Source organism: Schistocerca americana, chromosome 3 (genome assembly GCF_021461395.2).
Source record: "Schistocerca americana isolate TAMUIC-IGC-003095 chromosome 3, iqSchAmer2.1, whole genome shotgun sequence".
NCBI lineage: Eukaryota > Metazoa > Arthropoda > Insecta > Orthoptera > Acrididae > Schistocerca > Schistocerca americana.
In genome coordinates, this window is record NC_060121.1 from 418,301,663 (window position 1) to 418,318,604 (window position 16,942).

The window sequence follows — 16,942 nt, forward strand, 5'->3', positions numbered from 1 at the left end:
AGCCACAGTATTTTATCTGGCACCAGTTGCCTGAACGAATTCTTTTATCCGTTAAACCCAGTACAGGAGCAACTCAGAGTGATATTTTCCTTTATATGCATATCTGTATTACAGTATTTGTCCATACAACGTAAAATTTCCTCTTCTTTGTTTTCGATTCACAATGAGTAGTAATTAGGGAGTCACCGTCAGCTCCAAAAAGTTGTTTGGTCTTTAAATAAGGCCAGTAAACAACAAAGTGTGTTTTCCCATAATATTGGAAGCCTAAGACCGATCTTAAGTAATGTAAGCGTCGCACCTGCAGTGACTTGTTGAAAGAAACTATCAAACAATGTTCCCTATTCACTTAACATTTTTACGTGAACATCCGAACAGTTATAACAGTAGATATATCATGTATCTATGCTGCAACGTAATCATTATTGTACTTTAATTACACTATTGCAAGATGTATCTCAGTACGAGTTTAAGATATTTCTAACAGCAACAGCGGCTATAAAACGAATAGAGATGCCATTCTCGGAGATGAATGTCGGCGAAGATTAATCCACATAAAGAACTCGACAGGGAGCAGATTATTACTAAGAACACTATTTCACAGTAAGAAAGCATTGATCTCCAACTATTTCAAAGAAAAAAAAGGGCGATAAGAAATGAACGTCTTCCTGACCGTTCGAGAGTATTTATCTCCCATAAACAGAGGCGTGGCCGATTGTACTATCTTGTGTGAACGGACGCCCTTGAAGGAGTTGTTTTAGAGTAGGTTTTCTGCAATGGAATCTACAAGGCCGTCAGAAATAATTTCGTTGAGGGCACAACTTACATGGGTACCGGAACATCTAATAATCAGTTTACAATTTAAACAACGAAATACATAGCGAGATGGTTCAGTATTTATGGCATCTGATTTGCATTCTGGACGACTAGGGTTCAGACCTCCTGTCTTCAGTGGCTTCCCAAAACTGCTTTAAGAGAATACGAGGACAGTTCTTTTGATCATTTGAGCAGGGCACGGACGATTCCCTCCTGTATACTTGTCTTAGATGTTCCGTTGACATGATTCGCTTTCGGTTAATTCAGAATTTCTTATATATATATATATATATATATATATATATATATATATATATATATATATCCCTGTGTCCTATAATTTTCAGTTCATTTTTTGTGTGGACGAACAATGAAGGTAATTATCAGCAGGCTATGTTCGGTGTGGGACTCGAACCCACAACCTACACTCTACAAGCCACGACGCTACCCCGGGATCGCGGAGGTCAGCAACTCACTCTGCTATATTCTCCTGCCGACACCGTGCTGAACAAATGGCAAAGTACAAGAAGCTCATTTTTCTGTACTGTCCTATACTCTGAACAGTATGTGACTCAGACTAAGAGTAAATAAGGAACTGAGGCCACCGTTCACAGCGAAGCGACCATTATCTGGAGGAGCGGGCTCGAACATTTTTTTTTTTTTTCCGCTTCAGTTGTGTTGTCGACGGAAGACGCCCGTGAGAAGAAAGGGGTAGGCATTGTGGGCGCCGCGACTGGATATGGTGACCAGCAATTAGCACGCTATTGTGTTGCCTGGAACAATGCGCCATTGTGCCTCCATCACATCAGCCGCTGCAGGCTCCACTTTTAATTTGGTTGACACGCGGCCGAACGCCTGCTGTGGACCTCGTTTCGTTCCGTCGTGCTTTTATTTCCTCCTCGACGCCGTTCGACAATGCTGAGCGATTGAAATGGTGCGTTCTCGCTATCTGCCAGCACGTATTGTTGATAATGGTATCGTACGGTGTCCATCTGCCTCCGTGAAAGTATTCCTATTTTGCGCTGCTTGTTCAAGTATTTTCCGGCTTCGCAAGCCTCGTTTGCCATTGTCAGACATAACCAACGGGACGGAAAATGCTCCGAGTTCAGCAGTCCTGCGGTCCCACTGTCTGGTGGAATGCGTACGCACCAGGTCCTCACTGAACTCAGTTTTCATTGTCATCCTAATGGATGCTGCAACCATCTTGCTGGGGTTGGAAGTTACTACTGAAAATTTTTTTCGTGTCTGCGAATTAAATTTGGGTTTCCAAACTCCCTCTTCTACAAACCATGATGTAAGTTACGCTTTTTTTTTTAATTTCCCGTTTCGAACATCTATGTGTCCATAACTGTGGAGTCGATTTATTTATTTTTATGAAACTACATTAATTGTCAATCTGAGTTGGTATAGATTAGGTCGCTTTTATGTCTTTTTATGACTTGATTTTCCTTCATTGTTCACCTCTGGTGTATTTGTTTCTTGTTAATTTAATTATATACACTGTTTTTCACGCATTTTACACTTCACTTTCACCTCACAACTGGCGTTTTCATACACACAACAAGCTTTCAAGCCATAAATAGACTTAAGAGCAAGCCAACTTGTATTAACTCATCTTCATAATTATCAAAGTTTCAAAAGTAAATCAAGACCCAAAGAAATACTTTGTGTTCTGCAAAAGATGGAATTTAAAAACCCTAATCTAATGACTGCTGTAGCTATTTTTATTCACTTTCAGGAAAAATCTCATTAAAGATTTGAAGAATGATAAAGTCCACGGGGAAGATCCATAACTACTGAAATGTGAAACACTGCAGGTGCTGGACAGTCAAGAAGCTACATGGAGTCTTTCAAAAAGTCTGGGAAACAGAAGCTATACCAGAAGATTGAAAAATTCACCCAATCCACAAAAAAGAAGATAAAACTGACCCCAGTAATTATAGAAGAATTACCCTCCTTCCAGTGACTTACAAAATTCTTTCAAAAACATTGCAAAACAGGTCAAAAACCAACTGGATCAGCAACTAAGGAAGTACCAAGGAGGATTAGAAGAGGGCGGTCCGGTGTGAAACAAATTTTAAATATGAATTTTATAATCAGGTATAGAAGAATTAGAACCTAAAGCATTTAGCTATATATCATTTGTAGACTTCAAAAAACATACGATTTGGTTGACAGGGAATCGCTGTCAACACCTTAGAAGAGTTTGAAGATGATGGAAATGATAAAAGACACACTCACAAATACAAAATTCAAAATGAATTTTTTAGGTGAAATCTACGAGGCTTTTGAGATAAAAATTGATGTAAGACAAGGACATGGATTGTCTCCAATGCTGTTCCCTTGTGTACTACAAAAGGTAAGCAGGTAATGGAGGAAATGAACAGAAGAAGAAGAAAACATACTTGGGAGAAGAGGGGAGTATTTACTGTTCGGCTTTTGCAGCCGATCTTACCATCTTATCTGAATCTACAGAAGATTTAACAATGCACATAAATCTCCTACAAGAGACAGCTTCAAAAGTAGGCTACGCATATCTTCTGAAAAAATAGAGTGTATGACAGATGCGAAGGAGACACCTAAATATGTGGAAAGTGGTTATGAAAGATTAAAGAAGGCACAAAATTTAAATATCCTGGCACAAATAATACAGCCAAATGCTTTAGACAAAGAAATTAACTTAGTAAGGACAGGGAAAATGCAAGTGGACTTAAATAACCAAAAAACCTATGTAGCACGAAATCTGTGTCCACAAATGCAAAACTCCGGGACTACGACACTGTCATCAGAAAAGATTGCCCTTCATTAAATAGAGCCAAACAATTAGGCGAAACAGAAGAGAAGGAAAAAGAAATAATCAGGAAAATCTTGAGACCATAATACGACAAAGGGAAATGGAAATTAAGAAGTAATAAACAAGTTAAAAAAAAAAGAACGAATATTAGACACAGTAGGAAGGGAAAAGTATACTATGGACATCTAAACAGGCTAGATATAAAAGGAATAGCAAAGAGAATTTTTAACTTTCTTTGACAGAAACCCGAAAACATCAATGACATGGATCAAAAAATTTACAGGAGACATGACAGAAATGATGTTAAAGGAGGAAGAAATAAGAAAAAGACGAAAGTTCAGATTAAAACTAAAAACTTTCAAGAAAAATACAGGCGAAATTTGGGCAGAAGAGAATAAAATAGGTAAATAATGAAGAACTACTGGAAAGAAGGGAGACGTAAGTTATTTCATGTGGTCCTTAGTAGGCCAAACCAAACAGTTTGTATTTTAAACACGCCCATATTTGGCAGGTTGTTTTCTTGACTGACTGTTTAAAATATAAATAAAACGACCATGTAACAAGTCACAAAATTTTGAACAGTTGCTGTTCTAACCTCAAGTACAGTGAACTCTAGAGAAGCACACAACGAAGATGCGCCCGACTGCAGATATTTCGATGTCGTTCGTTTCGCAGGAGCAATGCATCTGAGCCAAACACCGCAACTGCCACCTGCTGATAGATCAAACGCTCTCACACGTGTCCTAAATGAAAAAAAGATGACTGATTACGTCGCATTTTTATTTATAGTTTATATTTTGATCTGACAATGCCATGACACCAGGTAAATGATCAGAAATGAAATTCTAGTTAACTGCACATTTTCTGACGCTTATTGAACTCATGCGTGACGAAACTTTGTCTTCGCACCGTGTGCCAAACCTTTAGGCTCCATAACGTACAAGTGGCAGGTTATCGCAAACGAATATTTTGATATAAGGAACTAATTGTCGGCAGTTAATATTTAGGTTTTTTATTTATATGAACGATTTCCATCTTAGACAAGGTGGCGGATTCGTTTTATCGAAAAGTTTTCCTGAGACTTCGAGTTTTTTCTAGGCTAACATTCCCACTATCCCTCGACCAGTTTTTGTGTCATGTGGGAGCAAGTTTTACTTCACTAATTTTCATTGCTGCAGATGAATTTTTTTGAGTTGTCATGCCACTTAGTTGTGACTATTTCAAGTCCAGTTCAGATTTACAATTTTGTCAACAATCCTGTAAGTCTTAAGTTAGTGTTATCGTGCCTTCGTCTGGCACCATTCCATGCCATGCTATGCCACTACGCAGTAAACTGAAGTATACGAGAAATCCTCGGAGGAACACGAATCAAATTGTTGGCGCTGGAATGTAACATCAGCAGACTTTCACAACAACGACTCATCACATTTCAAATCCAACGTTCTTCACACTGTAGTCATTTCTAAATTGAAGCATGACATTGCGGAAAAGTTGGAAAGGTACTCCTTGACATTGAAATTAGTGAAAAATGGACCAAAGCCTGAAAATGCAATTTTGACATCAAAATATGGGTATTCAAACATGAATACGTGTTTATAATTATTATAAAATTTAAAAAAAAGCACCTTCTCTTTCGGTGTATAACAAATTCACAGTTAAAACATGAAACATAAACTTGTGCTGTTCCTCATTCTACGGAATCTCCACTACTAGCATATAATGCAACACAGAATGAATAGCGAGAGCCCTAGGTTGTCTGAACTAATCGTGATTGGCTGTGAGCGTTACATCTGCACCATCCGCCTATTTGACCATGTCAATGGTTCATACGCCGAGCTAGGTTGGTTGTGGGCAGAGATGTTACGTCATTACCATTCCATATGTTTACTTCATCAGCCGGTCACGGCACAGAGCTTAAGTACCTGCCACCTCAATCATAGTCGGAACACAAGGTCTCACTTACATAGTACCCTGGTTGCGTCCATCCATAAAACAAAAACATTCGCTGATTCATTCTCTGTTGCTGCGTCCGCTTCTGGAACAGACTACCCTGCACTCTTGGCAAATTAAGAAAAACTGAAGCACTTCCTTCTGTTTCTCTCATAACGTTTTCCCAAAAATTAAGCGTCTATGGCTAATGTTCCCTTTGTCAAACAATAAAAAAAAGACCTGACACATCTTCTCCCATTTACGCTTCGTTCTTTTTTTCATTTATTTTCCTCTCTCTCCATTAACTGGGTCTTAGCACATTCGTCTTCCTCTCCATCTTCCAGTCCTTGCTGCTAGCCCTCAAAGGTTAAACCCATATTCTTGTACTTGTCTTTATTGTTGTACTTCTCTGGGACGAACGTAAACTGTGTTTATTTCTTTTTTATGTGCAGCAGTAATTACTAAATACTTTACAATGTTGTACATCAGATGTAACTTATAACATCCTTATCATAATGAATGTGTTGTAAAATACGTGGTATGGCTGGTTATATGTCAGAGAGGACTTTATGACCCGCTACGGTCGCAGGTTCGAATCCTGCCTCAGGCATGGATGTGTGTGATGTCCTTAGGTTAGGTAGGTTTAAGTAGTTCTAATTTCTAGGGGACTGATGACCTCAGATGTTAAGTCCCATGGTGCTGAGACTCATTTGAACTTGATGACACTAATGTTATCAGGTTAAATAAATAAATGAAAATAAATGAATAAAAACGATAGTAGTAATAAATCTGTACATTTGTTGCGTCTGTTCGAAAGAGCTTCTCCAAAACTACTGGACAAATTTTCATGGAATTTTCACAAGCAACTTGAGCAGAGCTTGGGCGCCGTATAGGCTTTAGTTCACCAAATCGGATCACGGGGAAAAAAATATGTCGTAACTGAAAGTTTTATCCATTCTAACACTGAACTGTTACATACAGCTAATCAGCTGAACCGATTTTGATGAAATTTGGCATGGAGATAACTTGAACCCTGAGGAAGAACATAATGCTACTTCAGAAAGTGTGTGATACAAGATAGTTATTGATTTGAAGACTATTAAGCGAACTACTGGAAAATATTTACATTTGAAAAAGCTGTTTGTGCTACGTGATGCATTTTGAAGTAACGAATACAATGCTTGTGCAGTCTTCAATGTGTTTAACCCATACTTGCACACTGTTTGTTGCACAAAGTATAAGTGTAGCTACCTCAGTAGCACAATGCATAGACGTGCCCTCCTCCCCATGCCCCTCCGTATGCACGGTACGGCAGTGACACTGCGCATGCCGACACGTGTGCTTTGGAACAGCTTGGCAGGAGGGAGAGCGGGCCGCGTATCACGACCTCTGCTTAGCCGATCAGGCAGACACGTGAGTGCAGCTGATGCTATAGCACATACAGTAGCTCTTGAAGACTACTGATATGCAAGTGCAGGTGTGGGTAACAGCTAGTGAATCAATAAATTCTCAGACGTACAGCAGACTCAGTCGCAGTAGATGTTACGCAATCAGAAACGGACCGGTAGCCTGAGAATTCACGGTCAATTTCGAGGATTTCCGAGGTCGGCGAGCACACGGAGCTAGCAGCGATCGAGCAACGAACACTAGAACAATGCAGTGCCCTTGTTTACCTTTCTTTACCCGAGTTCAAAAATGGTTCAAATGGCTCTGAGCACTATGGGACTTAACTGCTGAGGTCATCAGTCCCCTAGAACTTAGAACTACTTCAACCTAACTAACCTAAGGACATCACACACATCCATGTCCGAGGCAGGATTCGAACCTGCGACTGTAGCGGTCACGCGGTTCCAGACTGTAGCGCCTAGAACCGCTCGGCCACTTTACGCGAGTCCACAACCGATTGTTTCAGGAACATAATCTCAGGGTGATCTGTAACAAAGTGGTTCACAGCATTTCGTTCCATCAACTTTCCCCAGAGTGCGTCACAATTGCCTGAGTTATTCAGAACGCCATGAGATTTGCCTGACTTTTCCAGTAAATTCAGTTTCCCCGGTAATTCTCTATTTTTCAGGTTTTAAACAAAAGTCGTCACCTATTTATAGCAATAATGTAACCCCATAGCAATTGGGGATCACAATGACGCATAGAATTTTCCAGCACTCTATCAAATATCCCTGATGTCTGTTGCGCATCTACACGGGCAGCTATAATCTACTGTCACCCTCATCTCAACTTACATGGGGTTTTGTACTCTGCCGTGAGGCACCCTCCTCTCTGATGTCCAATAAATAATCGGAAAAAGGAGGTTCAAAGCAAATGCGCCTGTTCAGCTTACATCGATAAGGACGTGCAGCTAATAACTAGGCGAGAAGGAAAGGCGCTCAGTACCTGTATCCCGCTGCTCCTTAATGAAACTTTGGTTCCTAAAGTATTGTGGCCCGCTGAAAATAACAGTGCTCGGTCTCATAGGTATGATTAGGTTGAAAAATACAGTCTGAGCACGGCTTCTATTAGTTTCTTCGTCAGCTGTTTTATTTTCTACATTTCAGGTGTATTTCCACAAGACTTCAAAAATTAAACTTCCATTGTAATAGAAACATTAACAAAATCCTTTCCACCGAAAACCAAACGAGTTCCCATTCCCGAAGCTCAGCAAAAATAATAACTATTCCATAACTGACTGACTCAGTTTTGACAGATACAGACATATAGACATTTTGGATACGAAGATATGTATATTTAGTGCATATAACCGGTGTTTTTAAGCAAAGAGCTATGAACGAAACTGTGAAGGCTATTAGAAATGGAAAAATTTTATATTAGTGTTGTGCTTTATCAGTGTATATTTAGTCATAATTCTAGAAAATTATATAACTTACGATTTCGTTCTATTTGGACGATGTTTTAAATTATAGTGTATCAGATTCTTCGATACTTCACGAAAAAAAGATGTGTTGAACAATTCCATTACAACTTTGATCTAAGCTACAAGGAAAAAACTCATAGGAATGACAGTCAGACAGCACGCTGGCATTAAGTCGTACCTTCATAACAAAAATCAGAGGGTCTCATTAACAGATGTCAACGTCAGAAGGAGGCAACATAACATGGAGAGTCACAGCGGGCGGTTCTGAACCCACTCATGTTAATAACCTACATAAATAATCATCCAATGACTTTAAAGGGCGGTTTAAAAACAATTATTTGCTGATGACACTAGCATACAAATCAAGGTGGCCAACTCAAACTTAGTAAACACAGCTGAGAAAGCTGAAAGCGTGGTTCACAACCGACAATTTGACTCTTAAATGATGTCACGGAAAGTCATATTATGCAATTTTACACCATCTGTTTCATACCACCTGTTGCACTTCAGGTTGAAATTAATGATGATACACTAAACGAAACACCTGTAAAATTCCTAGGGATTCACTTCGACATCAAGTTAAAATGGAGTCAGCATACAAATAAATTAATCAAGAAGCTCATTTCAGCCTGTTATACCTTTCGAAAGATCTCTCGTTGTCTCGACCTAAGGCTTGCTTTTGTGTATCTACCTTGTGGAGTTCTGTATGTAAAGTAACAAACATATGCCATAACACATACCCACACAAGACCACGTTCAGCCTAAAATATTAATTTAGGACCTTCTGATCTCTTTCTCAAAGTTCTCAATTTAGAATTTTCTACCGCCTCTCAGAGTTTAACACTGAAAGTATAAATAATTCCTAGTCGCTCTGTAGGATGGACTCCGTCCGTCACACTGAGCGGGTCCTGCAGTGATCGGACATTCGGCTGGTATTCGGCATGATACCTAAGCCTGGTCATCCAGCTTTAAATTTTCCAGGTTTTCCCTAAATCGCTTAAGATGATTATCGGGACGATTCATTAGAAAGCGCACGGCCGATTTCGTTCATCGATCCGAACTATTTTTCCAGCTCTAATGACTTCCTCGTAGACAGGGCATTAAAACACCATCTTCCTCTCTTCCCGTCTCTCATACCTATCTAAAGTGATTCAGATTTGGTAGGAGAAAACCGCAAAACGCCTTCAGTGAGACTACGTCCAGCAAACCAGATAAATCTTCTGGTTTACCTTACACTATGTGAGATACAGCTGATTTTCTTGTAGTCTCTTTTTTTCTTTTTTAGTATTTACATACGGCCCGCCACGGATTCCCCTCTCCTATATCAACCTCTTCATCTCATGGTAGCAAGTCCTCAGTTATCTATTGGATGTATTCCAATTTCTGACTTCCATTGCAGTTTCTATCCCTACAGCTCCCTCTAGTTCTATGGAAGTTATTCCTTGATACCTTAACACATGTGCTATCGACAATCTCTTCTTCTTGTCATTGTTTTCAACATGTTCCACCCTTCAGTGATTCTGCAGAGAACGTTCTCTCTTCTTAACAGTCCACAGGTACATTCTCAGAAATTTTATTCCTCTAACTAAATCCTCTGTTTGATACTAGTATTCTTCTTTTTGCGAGAAATGCCGTCTTTGCTTGTGCTAGTCTACTTTTCATGTCCTTTCTGTTTCGCTTCTCATGTGTTATCTTCCAAGGAAGCAGCATATCTCCAATTCGTTTACTTCGTGTCCCCCAATTCTGATGTGAAGTATGGCTCTAATCTCACTTCTGGTACTCCTCATTACTATCGTCTTTCCTCGGTTTCCTCTTAATCCGCAGCGTGTGCTCATTAGACTCCTCAAGCCATTCAGTATTCTTTCTCTCGCCCATTGAGTATAGCAATGTCATCAGCGAAATTTATCGTCGATGTCCTTTCAGTAGAATTTCAATTCCACTCTTCAGCCTTTCTTTTACTTTCATCATTGTTTCTTCCATGTATACAGGGTGAACCAGAGTTCCACTGACAAACTTACACGTATTACAGTATGGACCAAAACAAACGAATAAAAAGAATCTAGTAAACATAAGCTCTGAAACGCCTACCTTAATAACTATGAGCACTTGTTCATTTGCGATACTGCGAAACACATCTCTTCTGCTGCAAGTTCTTTGCTTTCCATGTATTGGGATAAGGGAGTATGGATCAAAAGAAGAAATAAATGTCCAGTAAACAACAACAACTGTAAAGTGCATACCTTAACACCTATGAACAGTTACTCAGTAGAAGAGCTGTATTCAACAGTAGCGAAGACGAACACGATGTTATAGCTCTTAAGGTATGATGCACTTTAGAGCCCATGTTCAGTGGGCGTTTTTTTTTGTTTCTTGTTTTGGTCCATACTACCATCTCTCAGAATATGTAAAGCAAAAAGCTTTCAGTAGAAGAGATGTGTGTTACAGTAGCGAAGGTGAACAAGTGTTCATAGCTTTTGAAGTATGCATTTTCGAGTCCATGTTTACTGAACGTTTTTCTTGTGTTGGTCCATACTATCAACTCTGAAAGTTTGTCCGTGGAGTTCTGGTTCAACCTGTATACTGAAAGTAGCGAAAGACTACAAGGCTGACTTATACCCTCTATAATCCGAGTACTGGTTCTTGGAGGTCTGTTATACCGATCGTAATAGCGCACTGGTTTGGACTGTCGTAGCCGTGACTGGGAGTGGCTCATATCCCAGTCAGGTCACAACGATCTTACTTTACCGATACATCTGCTCTTTCCCTCAACAGACCCGAAGTCCGTGCCCTCCCGCCTCTCTCACCAACTGAGCTAGCGCTAGTCTCCAGTGCTCTCGACGTACACTGACGTTTCCTTGCACTGACTTCCTTCTTCTTAGTGTACCTCCAATGTAGGTCTAATGCTCTAAACATTTTGATACTGATTTCTTTTCACTGATGAACTGAGCGTATGTACGCATCCATACAAGTACCAGTTCTTTAAGGATGAACACTGTGACGTATGCGTTAATGTGCAGCCGCGTGTTGTAGGTTTGAGGAATATACCTATCATGTGAATCCATTTGAGTGTAAAAACAGTCATTTACTTTGAAGCGGACTGTAGACTGTTACTAAATTTTCTGACAGATTAAAACCGTGTGCTCGTCAATGGTTCTAACCTAGAGTCACGCATATCGCAGGACAGGCTCTCTTCTGTGTATAAATTTGCAAATGACCCAACCAGCAAATAGTTACTAGTAGGAATTTCGCCTGCTGCTTCGGTTCCGACAGACAAATAACTTTTCTCGACTTTCTTGGCAGTAGTTGCTTACCTCTGAGTAATAAAGGGAAACTCTCTTCGCCATTCCGCTATCATTAATATGTTATGGTAGAGGACAGTCTGTAACGATCTACAGGATTCTGTGTCTCGCGACAGGAGGGCAACGCTGCCTCTACGGACTGCCGCGCTTTCTGATTTCTCATATCTTATCCAAGCAGACTTCGGTCAACGTTTCGCAGTAAACATTTGCAACAGAGACGAAATGAAGTTTTTGTCGTGTACGTACCACCGCCATTCTGTTGAATGATTGTGTAATTATTGACAACTCCGTGTCTTGTCTTGGGAATCGCTGTAAATTTTCCTCTGGGCCTTATGCTGCGCCTTCAGAAACTTCACTCATTTTTCACACAGATAGTACTGGCTACACGCTACTTTTTTCACACAGATAGTATTGGCTACACGCTACTTTTACCTCTTCATACACAGCGCAAACTCCGTATAAAACGTGCGTGGTGGAACGTAATGTATCATCACAGATTAGCATAGTAGAATAAGGACGTCATATAAACATCGTATTCTAATACAGCGCGAAGCAGCTACGACAGACCACTCTATACAGAGCCAGAGCGAGTAAACACGACGGGATCTCAAAAGTAATGCCTACGAAATTTTTTGTGAAAAGTCTTACGGTTATTACATAAAACAAATGTTATTAACATTCTGCAGCTTTATTCTCCGTGTCTACACACTTATTTCTCAAATATTGTCACCCTGGCGACGGACACATCTCTCGCAAAGAGAGACCAGTTTACAGTTTTTGATGTTGCTGAGCAACAATCATACAACAATTTTTAAATGAACACACCACCATTTGACTGTATTGTTGTTTATGCAATTACGACCTATATTTCGGTCTTGTACACCATTTTCGAGTGATTGAGTTTATGTCATTAACATGTATTGCAGGACATCAAGCTCAAAATTGGCCACAAATTAAGAAAATATTGGCTCCCCACGAAATGCCAGATGTACATGCACGTGCTCCCACTGTTATTCACTGATGTTTTTACAAGATGATGATTTTACGTGTAAATGCATGTGCTCCCACTATTACTTATAATCTTTTTATGAGATGATGACATTACATTTGGCGTTTTGTGAGGAGCCAATATTTCCTTAATTTATGGCCGATTTTGAGCTTGATGTCCTGCAATATATGTTAATGACATAAACTCAGTCACTTGAAAAATGGCATAAAAGTCGAAACCTAGGTCGTAATTAAATAAACAACAATACAGTCAAATAGCGGTGAGTTTAAAGAGACCAGTCTGTTAATACATTCACTGTAGAATGTTCGACTTCGTTGAGCAAACGCAAGCTCATCATTGGTTGCACCACTTCACCATTACCAAAGTGAAGTCTTAAGTTATGGAAACAGATGAAAATCGGATGGAGCCAAATCGTGACTGTAAGGAGGAAGATCAGTGATATTGAAGCCATTGTTGCAGATGTTGCAGCGGTCGTTTGTGGTCTGGCTGGCATTTTCACGCTGAACGAGAGTATGCTCCGTCTGTGGACTGACTCGAGGAAATCTCAACTCGATTACGCTGTTTCTCAGGCACCGACACTGTTACGTCACACACCACAATGTTACGCTATACAATTCGGAGCCCTGCGGCAAACGGTTGTAAATATGTACATATCAAGAATATAGATGTAGAACGTTAATGATGTTTGTTTTACTTAAAAAGCTGTAAGAGGTTTGACGTAAAAATTTGAAGGCATTTCTTTTCGGCCCCTGCTCGTATACAGATGTGCAGCTTTCGCTAACAGCAGCGGATTATGTGTCCCCCTTTCTGACATACGGAAGTAGTTCTTAACATTTATAGATGTCAGATTATGATACTGACATTTTTAATGGTTTCATGTACTTTTACTGTGTCACTGAGAACAGTCTGCCGAGATAACTACCTTCGATCGCATTTCATCCTGTCCACATTTCGCTTCAACAGGTTCGGAAAAGTGACTGCAAAGACAGGCGCGGTTTATATGTAAGATTTTGTTTACCAATGAACCATCGTTTCCAAACCATGGGCGTATTAATCTCCGTAACGTGCACTGCTGGCCAATTGAAATTTGACGCTAGGTGAAGTAAGTGGATAAACAATTATCTTGATTCGTTAACATGCGTGCACAGTTCGCAAGAATCACTTCACTGGTCTCAGTTTTATCGACAGGATTCTAAATTACCACATGTGTCTTCAGTTGCTAACAAATATGTAGTCGCAGTTACTTCCAGACATCACACTGAACATAAGGCAGTCCATTTGACGCCAATATCACATATGTCTCGCCCTTTCCACACAGATAACTACAGACCATCTCAAAACAAAATTTCAAGATGGTTGGTTCGGTCGTTCAAGAAACACAAACTGGCTTTCGCGCTAGAGAACATCTATCAAGTTTTATCCGCGGGGAAAATTGAAACAAGAGGTCTATAACAAACACCGACAATGTCGGGAGAAAAGAAATCCGGTAACACAGGCCTGTGCTGTGTTAGGTCCAGACGAAAGTCAGCTTATAGTTTCGTCTGTACGGAATTGCTTTATAGAATGTATCAGTACTCAACGTCGACATTTTGAGCATTACGTATGGCAATCGTAATGATCAACACACGAACAATAACTGAGTTACATGTTTGCTTACATTTGGTACAGCAACACAGACGTTTGTGGACCACTTCTCCTAAACGCGGATAATTGGTTCGCGGTGCTGTTGCCTTGTTACTGTCTGATCAAGTTCCGTTCGTGTTACGTCTCTGAAGCCCTCTCCTGAGGCTCTTTCCAAGAGAAAAGTACACAGTTCCGTTTAAAAAGAAGAAGATCAGTGTCATATTTCGGCATATATGTTGTTGTTGCGGTCTTCAGGCCGAACACTTGTTTGATGCAGCACTCCATGCTACTCTGTCCTGTGCAAGCTTCTTCATCTCTGAGTAACTACTGCAACGTATATCCTTCTGAATCCGCCTACTGTATTCATTTCTTAGTCTTTCTCAACAATTTGTACCCCCTCCCCCACACTTCCCTCCAGTAATAAATTGGTGATCCCTTGATGTCTCAGATGTTTTCCATCAACCAGTCACTTATTTTAGTGAAGTTATGCCACAAATTTCTTTTCGCCCGAATTCCAGTCAGTTCCTCCTCATTAGTTACGTGATCTACGAATCCAATCTTCAGCATTCTTTTGTATCACCATATTTCAGAAGCTTCTATTCACTTCTTGTCTAAACTGTTTATCGTCCATACAAATACTTTAAGAAAAGACTTCCTAACACTTAAATGTATATTCGATGTTAACAAATTTCTCTTCTTCGCAAATGCTTTTCTTGACATTGACAGTCTACATTTTATATCCTCTCTGCATCGGCCACCGTTCGTTATTTTGCTGCCCAAAATAGCAGATTTCCACTGCTACTTGAAGTGTTTCGTTTCCTAATCTAATTCTCTCAGCCTCACTTGATTTAATTGCAGAATATGCCATTATCCTTGTTTATCTTTTTTTTATATTGATCTTATATCCTCCTCTCAAGACATTCTCCATTCCGTTCAGCTGCTCTTCTATGGCATTAGCTGTCTCTGACAGAATTACAATGTCATCGGCAAACTTTAAAGATTTATATCTTCTTCGTGAACCTTAACTCCGACTGCAAACTTTTCTTTGGTTTCCTTTACTGCTTACTCAATGTAAAAATTGAATAACATGGAGGATAGACTACAACCCTGTCTCACTTCCTCCTCAACGACTCCTTTCCTTTCAAGCCTCTTGATTCTTAATGACGACCGTCTGGTTTCTGTACAAGTTGTAAATAGCCTTTCGCTCTCTGTATTTTACCCCTGCTATCCTCAGAACTTCAAAGAGAATATTCTAGTCAACATTGTCAAAAGCTTTCTCTAAGACTCCAAATGCTGTAAATGTAGGTTTACCTTTCCTTAATCTATCTTCTAAGATAATTGCCTAGCTTGTTCCTGTATTTTTCCGGAATCCAGACTTATCCTCCCCGAGGTCTACTTTTACCAGTTTTTCCTTTCTTCTGAAAACAATTCGCGTTAGTATTTTGCAACCATGACTTATTAAACTTGTAGTTCGTAATATACACACGTCAGGACCTGCTTTCCTTGGAATTGGAACTATTACATTTTTATTTAAGTCTGAGGGTATTTCACCTGTCTCGTACCTGTTGCTCATCAGATGGAAGAGTTTTGTCATGGCTGGCTCTCCGAGGACTGTCAGTTGTTCTGACAGAATGGCATCTACTCCAGAGACCTTGTTTCAACTTAGTTCTTTCAGTGCTCTGTCCAATTCGTCTCGTAGTGTCATTTCTTCCGTCTCATCTTCATCTACTTCCTCTTCCGTTCCTATGAGATTGCCCTGAAGTACGTCTCCCTTGTATAGACCCTCTATATAGTCTTTCCACCTTTCAGCTTTCCTTTTTTGCTCAGGACTGGTTTTCCATTTGAGCTGTTGTTACTCATACAGCAGTTTCTCTTTTCTCCAAATGAGTCTTTAATTTTCCTGTAGGCGGCACCTATCTCTTCCCTGGTGGCATATGCTTCTAAATGCTTACATTTGTTCTCTAGCCATTCGTGCTTCGTCGTTGTGTACTTCCAGTCAGTCTTATTTTTTAGACGTTTAGATTCCGTTTCGCCTGCTTCACTAGCTGCATTTTTGTATTTTCTCCTTTCATCAATTAAATTCAATACATCCTATGTTATTCAAGGACTTTTATTAGACCCTGTGTTGGTACCTATTTGAAACTCCACTGCCTTCACCATTTCATCCTTCAAAGCTACCTATTAGTCTTGTACTGTGTTCCTTTCCCCAGCTCTAGACAATCATTACCTAATGCTCACTCTGAAACTTTCAAAAACTTCTGGCTCTTTCACCTTAGATAGGTTCCATATCCTTTATTTCAATTTTTTGCAATATCTTTAGTTTTTATCTATCACTCACAAGCAGTCAATATGTCCACATCTGCCCCTGGAAATGTCTTACAATTGAAAATTTGTCTTACCTTTATAAAATGAATCTGTAACCTTCCGGTGTCTTCAGGTCTCTTCCACATAAATATCCTCCTTTCATGATTCTTAAACTAAGTGTTCACGATGATTAAAGTATGCTGTTTAAAAAATTCTAGCAGCTGCGTTCCTCTTTCATTCCTTTCTCGTAGTCCACATTCACCTACAATTTCTCCTTCTCTTTCTTTTCCTGTTACCGAATT